Genomic DNA, 9,007 nt, shown 5'->3' on the forward strand with positions numbered 1-9,007 from the left:
GGCTGGCATCTCCGCATCGAAAACAAGTCCCAGCAGCCATCCGACATGCCCCAAAGTGGTTCTTCCCACAATACTAACACTGTCTCGCTTGGCCCTGATTGGATCTCCCAGCACCGGATCCCACTGACTGTGTCTGTCTAGGTCTCGCCTGACTTGCTCCTCTAGCAGAGGATGCAACTGATTCCGATCTAACATGTAATCGAAATCCTGAATCTCTTCCTCTTTTTTGTGGTGCTAAGCTGAAAGAAACACCCGTCCTCTTTGATGTCTGAACTCTTGAGTCCCCGAATCTTTCATTCTGAGCTCTTTCAAGAGCTTTTGTACGATTAATTACCTCCTGGAATGAGGACAAGTTTAATACTATCAGCATTTCTTAAGCCTAGGGCAAGCCCTCCACAAACCATTCACAAGCATCTTTTTCAGTAGGCACAAGCTTAGATGCAAATCGACTCAACGTGTTGAACTCTCATTCATACTCATATACAGAGCGATTCATTTGTTTCAAGTTCATAAACTCCTGCTTCATTTGCCGAATAAACTGATCTCCAATATACTTGTTTTTTAATTCTTCTAAGAACAAAGACCAAGTCAACTGGTCACTGGACATCCTCATGGTGACGTTTGTACACCCTATCCTTGCTTGACCCCTTAGTAAAGAGACATCTCCATCTAACTTCTCCACTTTAAAGCAGTGGAGACCATCTAACATGATCTTCAAATCATTTAACCAAAGGTCCATCGTAACCGGACCTTCCTCGGATTCTCCCTTAAATTCGGGAACTCCCAAACTTCTCAACTCTTTTGCTATATTCATTCTTTGAGTTGGTGGGTCAGACACGCCCTGAGATGTCTGTCCTTCACCTTGCCTGGCCAGGGCAGGTGAATTTCTGCTTTGAGCAGGCCTATCATCTCCTGCTTCACCTCGGGAACTACTATGTATGGACATCTAATAAGAATAAACACATCGTTCTATTAGCAAAACAACATACTCATATTATACCATATCAGAAGTTCTCACTATATGTTGACATGTATTCCATTTAAAGACTCTATAGAATCTGGTTTATGCCTAGAATCGGCTAAACCATAGATCAGATACTATTAAATGTAACACCCACAACCCATACCTGACCTGGATACGAGTCTGATGTGTCACACTGACTTTTTAAAACAATATTCTTAACAAAATCATAAAACATCTAGACTTATATAACTAAAATGCGATAATATACATAGGTTTATACAAAATTCATCAAAATGTTCAGAGCATACACAACTTAACAGTTTGGTTACATTCTAACATTCATTTATATAACAAAATAACCTACTATTAAGTTGCTTCTGATCTGATAGTTGCAGGAGTAATGTTGTCCAGCTGCTTAATATGTCTCTTCTACTTCTTGGATCCTACGTGTGAAACACTCACACGCTAATTCGTTGACTTAGTGAGGCAATATAATAATAGCAAGTAAATGTAATGAAAATGCCATAATGAGAAAAAGTGCAATGAGAATATGTATTTAATCAATGCAATATACATAACCATGTATCTTACATATAAGCATATTAATTTAACATTCATGAATTCACAGTAATAAGTTTATTGGCCTATGATACCATACTGAGAACCTAAGGTATGTGAGTAATGTGAGGTTGTGCACTATGTTGTCACCACTGCTCGTATAAATGCACCAAAGTGACACGTTGAATTGCACTGAAGTACCGCGTAGAATTGCACCGATGTGCCATATAAGATGTCCCGAAAGACCACGTAGAAAATTCCTTAAGAATCATATACATATGCTAAGGATCAAGTATGTGTCTCAAAAGACCTCACACATGTTCCAAAGAATACATATATGTCCCGAAGGACCGCGTAGACCCTTACTCTTGGCATGCCAACTATACATATAGTTCTCATCTACATAACATGGGCTTTTCTCGGTTTACATAGTATATCACATAGACATATCATTTACATTTCCTTACCTTCATCACATAGTCTATATAACTTTGCATACATATTCGTTTAAAACATATTACGCAATGCACATTCGTATGAATTCCCATTATGTTTCATAATATGAAATGAATCATGCAACAATGTATTGAATCTAGACTTATCACGAGTCTAGAACTGGATACACTACAATAATCATGTTATGCATATGCACTCACCTATATTTCTTTGTTTTTCCCTTCGATCGATCTTACTGGGCAATTGTTCCGGAACTTGTTTAGGCTCTGAATCTACATAAATATAATTTTCAAAATGATTATTAGATGCCTAAACCTTGCAATTAACTCCTAATAGCTTAAAAAAATTTAAGGAATTAATATTTCATTTTTCCTTTAGGGGGTATTGATATCATACTTAAGGTATCGGTACCCTCATGGCATTCTGTAATTTTTCGTTCAAGGGAGTATTGGTACCCTTATGACATTCTGTAATTCTTCTCGTTTGAGATGGTATCGGTACCTGTTGAATGGGTATCGATACCCCTAGCCTAGAAATACCATTTTAAGCATGAAAATCACTCTCTTTTCAGCTCAACTCTTCATATATCACCTCCTTTAATATCCCTAACTTGCATACATATACTTACACGCATTCCTACTCAATAATCACTTCCTTAAACTCAAAATCCTATCTTTTATATGAAATTCAAGAATCGCACTCAATTTCCAACATGTTCTAATTCCCATTATAACACTTCATATTCCTTAATTCCATTAATGACAAGTCAAATTTAGTCTTGAAATCTAATTAATACCTTTCTATCAAGATTTCACTTATTCACCTCCTTACTTTAATCCTTCCTAGCTCCATCCTCTTGTTGTTTTAGAGCAAATTAAACCTCCCTTAAGCTTAACTATTATCTAATAGTCATAAATCAACCATAAATTCAGCAAGAAATTCACTAACAAAAGATCTTACCTTAAGCTTGGGTCTCACGTATGAAGAAGATGAAGAAGAGGAGAACTCTGGAAACTTGTTTTTGGTTTCCTATACTTCCACGTGGGTTAATATAACACTAACCCAAATAATTATCTTGCTATAAAAGACCATCTTGTCCTTCTAATCCTCCTTCTTTATAAATTGATCCTACACAATATAGCTCAAATAAGTCATTGAACTTTTCAATTATTCTACTTTAATCACCAAATTCTAAAACTTTTCAATTTAGTCACTAACCCAGTATCGAGGGTGTTAAATTCAACATTGAATGTTGGGGCATCTTTGGGGATTCAACATCCTGATATGAACGATCAGATCTTCTAAAGGCCTTTCCTCTACATGCAGGAACAAGCAGATTGTCTGTCATCTCTGAGATTGTTTGTCTTGGAAAAACAAAATTTTGTCTCACTTGAGACAATTTTCTAAAAACAAATTTTGTCTCACTTGAGACAATTTCTATCAAAAAAAATTTCGTCTTACTTGACACATTTTTTCTTTAAAACACAAATTCTGAAGTTGTTTCACTAGAAACAAAATTTATAATCTTTGAGTATGTTTCTCTTGAAACAAGTTTTGTCTCCCTTGAGACAATTTCTCTTGAAACACCCATCTTTGAGATCGCTTTCCTTGAAAAAAATTTTGTCTCTCTTGAGACAACTTCTCTTGAAGTGTCATCTTTGAGTCAGTTTCTCTTGAAACCATTATCCCTAAAGATGGTCTGTCATTCTCATCACGTGGGAACCGTGTCATCCCCGACAATACCTCCTCATCACGTAAGAGTTGTGTCACCCCTAGATAACCAGCCATCCTTATCACGTAGGAATCGTGTTATCACCCCTAAAGATGGCCTACCATCCTCATCACGTAGGAACCGTATCATCCACCGACAAGACCTCCTCATCACGTAGGAGCCATGTCACCCCTAGATAACCAGTCGTCCTCGTCGCGTAGGAACTGTGTTATCACCATTTCCTAAAGATGGCCAAGCCGTCCTCATCACGTAAGAACAATGTCATCCACCAACCATATCTCCTCATCACGTAGGAGTCGTGTTACCCTTAGACGACCATAACTCTTCATCATGTATGAGCAGTGTTGTCCCCTAACAATAAACACTATCAAATTTAAAACTAAAAAAGAGAATCGGACAAAAACTGATTGTCTTTTTAGTCTTTGCCCTCTAACAAAAATATTATATTTATTATTATTATCATTATTATTATATATTTATTATTATTATTATTACATATCTTACATTTGTTTTGCAGGCCTAACTTAAGCCCAACCGAGACTTAATTACAAGGCCAAATCAGCAGCCCACTAAGGCCTAACCCAATCAGAATCTTAACATTCCAATTGATGACCTAACAGCTAGCATCCAACCCAGATCACTCAGCGACCCGGATCCGACCCAGTAACTGACCCAATAACCCAACCCGAACTGGCCCAGTTGACCCAGAACCCTGCTAGGTTTCCCTTCAGTCTCTATGCGTCGTCGCTATCTCAGCCCTTGGATCTGGACCCATCCAACGGTGCAAATCACTTAAGGGTTAGGGTTTCCTAACCCTAAATGATAACCAGCTACCGCCGCCAGACGAAGTCAGCCACCAAGCCGCGTGTGCACTGCATCGCTATACTCTCGAGCCACGTGAGCCACCGTCATTGATTCCCGAGTTGTCACCGACGTTTCCCTCCTGATCTTGTCATCCACAGTGACAACAATCACACCAAATCGGTCAGGAAATAGAGAAAAATAGGATAAATTAGAAATAAGTGCAAACAAAATCCTGATGAAATCGGGTTGTGGCAGAGACCCTATCTATCTATCATAAGTCAACAAAAATATCATCAATATATCATGCAACCAGAACAGAGATAAAAAGAGGAAGTGATATTCGGGGTTTGGAAAAAAATCAGAGAGAAGAAAAAAGATTTCGAAACAAAAAAAAGAAGTAAAGAGAGAGAGGAAGGGTAAAGAATGAGGTTACCTTTTGTCATTTTTTTATCGAAGAATGAGAGATCATCGGAGGGGAACATTTCCCTAAACTTTGACTTCAGATCTACTCCAACCTGCTCCCTTTTAGGGAAAATGGGCCTTGGATTCATGTTGAGGGCTTCGAGAGGAGTGGTTTGGTATAACCATCTCTATTCTCCGTCGTCGGCAAGCGACGACCGACACGGTAGTGGCTCGCCAGAATTTGGGTATGAAAGAGCTTCGGTTGAAGCTCTTTCTCTTGCTCTCTCTTTAGGCTGAATAAGAAGGGAAAAAAATGAGGAAATGGCTCGTTTTGAGCCTTGTCTTGGCCATTTATATGGTGCGTGAAACGGTGACGTTTCGGGGGACCTAGCATGCATTTTCATGCGTGGGTTATTTACCAGATATGTCCTTTGTACTTTTTATCATTCTATTTTAATCATTAATGCAACTTTATTTTCTTCTTATTTTGATCTCTTGATTTGTATAAGTTGTAATTTAGTCATTGTTTACATTTGAATGCTTTTATGTTTTATTTAAGCCTAGGTCACAGTATTTTAGTTTATTTATACTTGAGCAGTCTATTTTCTTGGTTATTTCATTTTAGTCCTTATCTGGTTGGTTATTACATTTTTATTAATGTTCTAATTTGACCACATATTTACAAATCTTCTATTTTAGTCACTGCCTTATTTTGGTTTAATTATTACTTGGCCTTCATGTTTCTGTTTTAATGCATTTCAGTCCTAAGCTTTATTTATGGGTTATTTCACTTCTAGTACATGTATTATTTAATATTTTCGATCTTGGGAAACAATTTTAGTTATATTTATGGTTCATCCCTCGAATTTCTATTTTTGCTATTTTAGTCCTATAAGTTTTATGTTTTTATTATTTTAGTCCTTTAAATTTATGTTTTTGCTATTTTAGTCTTTTAAGTTTCTATTATTTCTATTTTAGTCCTTTAAATTTCTGTTTTTTCTATTTTAGACCTTTAAGTTTTTGTTTTTGCTATTTTAGTCCTTTAATTTCTTTTTTTGCTATTTTGGTCCTTTAAATAGAATATGATTATTTATTGTTTTTATTATTTGTAATTTGATATGTAATATTTACTTGTTATGATTGATTCTTTTTACATAGATATATATTTTATATGTTTTGTAATTATAAACAAATGAATATATTTGGCTCTATTTTACTGTAAATATTTTATTTCGAATATTACCAAGAATGTATTTGTAGAACGGGTGTGAAGAGTATCACTTGATCGAAGTGTTACAATCCGATACGACTTCGAACGAAATGATACTTTAAATAAATTTATTTTATTTTACTAATTAAATCTCTTATGATTCAATGTGTTTTTATATAGCAATTTAATTTATGCAAAGGTCGATAGTCAATTTATATTCGATTTGTATATTTTAAATCAATGAGGATGAAATATTCTTTAACAAATGAGAAATAGTTGAAATAGCATTCCCGACGGAGGATTGCAAATTTTAATATATTTCTTACCATGTTAAAGGATTTTCTGTAAATAATTAACTCAAAGTAAATTAATTACATTTCAATAAACGGATCATATTTTAACTTTATATTCGATTTGTAATTTCCACCATTTACGACAACATGTAAGCGATTCAGTATCAATTTTGGGCGTTGTGGGGGTGATTACCCTTCCCCAAATGTAACGGACTCTCGAATCCATTAAATCGAATCTTTGGTAAACCCATACTATTTTTATCTTAAAAAATGATTTTTCTTAAAATTGATTTTTAAAAGACGTTTTTAGGTATTCGACCTACCTAATCTAAAGGTCGATGGTGACTCCGATCCAATTTAATCCAAATCAATGCAAAATCACCAATTTTTCAAATAAAAGTCATAATTATTTTTTAAAATAATATTTAATTGTTTTAGGAAAAAATGGTTATGACATAAATATTAATATTTGAATATTAATTATTCAAATTTAATATATTTTAAAATAATATATTGATATATTAAATGTGATATTTATATTATAGAAAAATCGAAGATACTTCGTTGAAATTGGGTGGAAGAAAAGAAAGAAAGTTCCATTCTTTCTTCTTCCTCACGTTGGGAAGGGAGAGGAGTAGAGAAATTTCAGATCTTTTCTTTCTTTTATTAATTATATTATTATCATTCATCATTTAAATCACGGTGTAATTTTCAGAAGGAAGAAAAAAATCTATCAACTCTGGGTTAATTGTACTACGAGGGTTCCAACTTTTATTTCATTTTACAAAGACTTTAGTGTTTTTAAATTATTCAATTTAATAATTATTTAAGATTTTAGACATTACATTTAACTTCAAGCAAGAGATTTGGGGTGTATTTTGATTTGATTGTGCGTTCGGGCATGTTTAATGGTGGGAGGTGCTGGGTTTGATGGATGGGGTTTCCGTTTGGGTAAAAAAAATTGAAACATAATTTAAATTTCGATATATAAAACATTATTAAAATTTTAAATATTAATATTTTAAAGAATTTTTAAAATTATATTTGATTTGGATATCCGAATATGAAAATATTTTCTAAGAGTTGAAATTTACCTTGTACTTTCGTGAAAAATTGAATCATATACTGGAAACAATTTTGAAACAATTTTTTTAAGGGTTTCAAACTTCAATTGAGTCAAAAATTCATTTTAAACAAGTAGTACCGATACTACAAGAACAATATTGATACTATTCATGGAGTACCGATGCATATCGATGCTAAGGCCTTAAAAATTCATTCTACTACCGATATTGCTAAAGACAATATTGATACTCCCTTTGATTTTACAGAAACAATAGCAAATTTGATATCGATACCATGTCAGTACCCACACTATTTATAACTGTAATACCGATACTCCAAATTACAGTATCAATACTACCCTTTTGTTTTTTAAAATAATAAATTTCAATACTTTTTTTTGTACCGGTACTCTTCCAGTATCGATACTACTTATAACAATAATATCTATACTCCCTTGATTATTACCTATACTCCTATTTTTTCAACGATTATATTTTGTTATTAATGCGTGTAGTACTGATAATCCAAGACTTATTACTGGTACTAGAAGCTTCTGGGCAATATTTATTGCAGTAAAACTTCTCCCAATGTTAACTCCCACAACTACCAAAACAATTAGAATTGAATGATAAAGTATAAAACAAGAATTCAAGTTATATGTGAAGACCAGGAATAAACAAGAAAGCTAGAGCAATAAAATAGAGCCAAAACTTGAAGTCAATTCTCAAATTTTCTTTTTGCTTTTATAGGACACTTGTGTACGTTCTTTGTATTTGTTGTTTTAAGTGTTTTTATTTTTCTAGAATTATGTAAACACATCTTTAGTGAGATTTTTTATTATAAGTTTGTAATTTGTATTTTTTTAATAGAGTCTTTTAAGAATTTGGGGTATAACTTTTGAGTGAGTTATAAAATTACACTTTATCCTCAAATATTACTACAAAATGGTGAATTTACGAAAATCTTTAGGGTGAGCAACTAACTTAATGAATTTAGACTTAATTGTAAAATCGAACCAATAAAAATTATTGTGTTCATCCTTTTAATTATTTTCTTAAGTTTCCAAAAAAAATTTAAATTACCAATTTGCCCCTCTTAGCTATTTTATCTATTCGATTTACTCAAGGAAAGATGACGATAGGATATGGGACAGAGAACGTAGGTTTGACAGATAAATTAAGGGAGATATTAACTTGGGTCATTCGAGTCTAGTCCTAGTAAGTTAGTTTTGGACTTAAATTTGGGCTTCCTCATAGGTTTAAAGGTATATTGGGTTTGATTTTATCATCAAGTGAATTCAATAGTAAAAGAGAATAATATTCTTGCTAGAAGATCTCTGTTCAAACAATTATATATGTAAGATTTATTTGTATTCTCATTTAATTAAGAAAATTCTGAATAGATATCATCTTATAGTTACCATATACCAATAAAAAATTGAGTTTGAGTGTTTTTATTTAATTTTTAATATATATTTTATATATAATCATGAAAAAGGAAAAAACTTAAATTTAGTTTTTAAA

The sequence above is a fragment of the Hibiscus syriacus genome, unplaced genomic scaffold (genome assembly GCF_006381635.1).
Source record: "Hibiscus syriacus cultivar Baekdansim isolate YM2019G1 unplaced genomic scaffold, ASM638163v2 tig00116989_pilon, whole genome shotgun sequence".
Taxonomy (NCBI): domain Eukaryota; kingdom Viridiplantae; phylum Streptophyta; class Magnoliopsida; order Malvales; family Malvaceae; genus Hibiscus; species Hibiscus syriacus.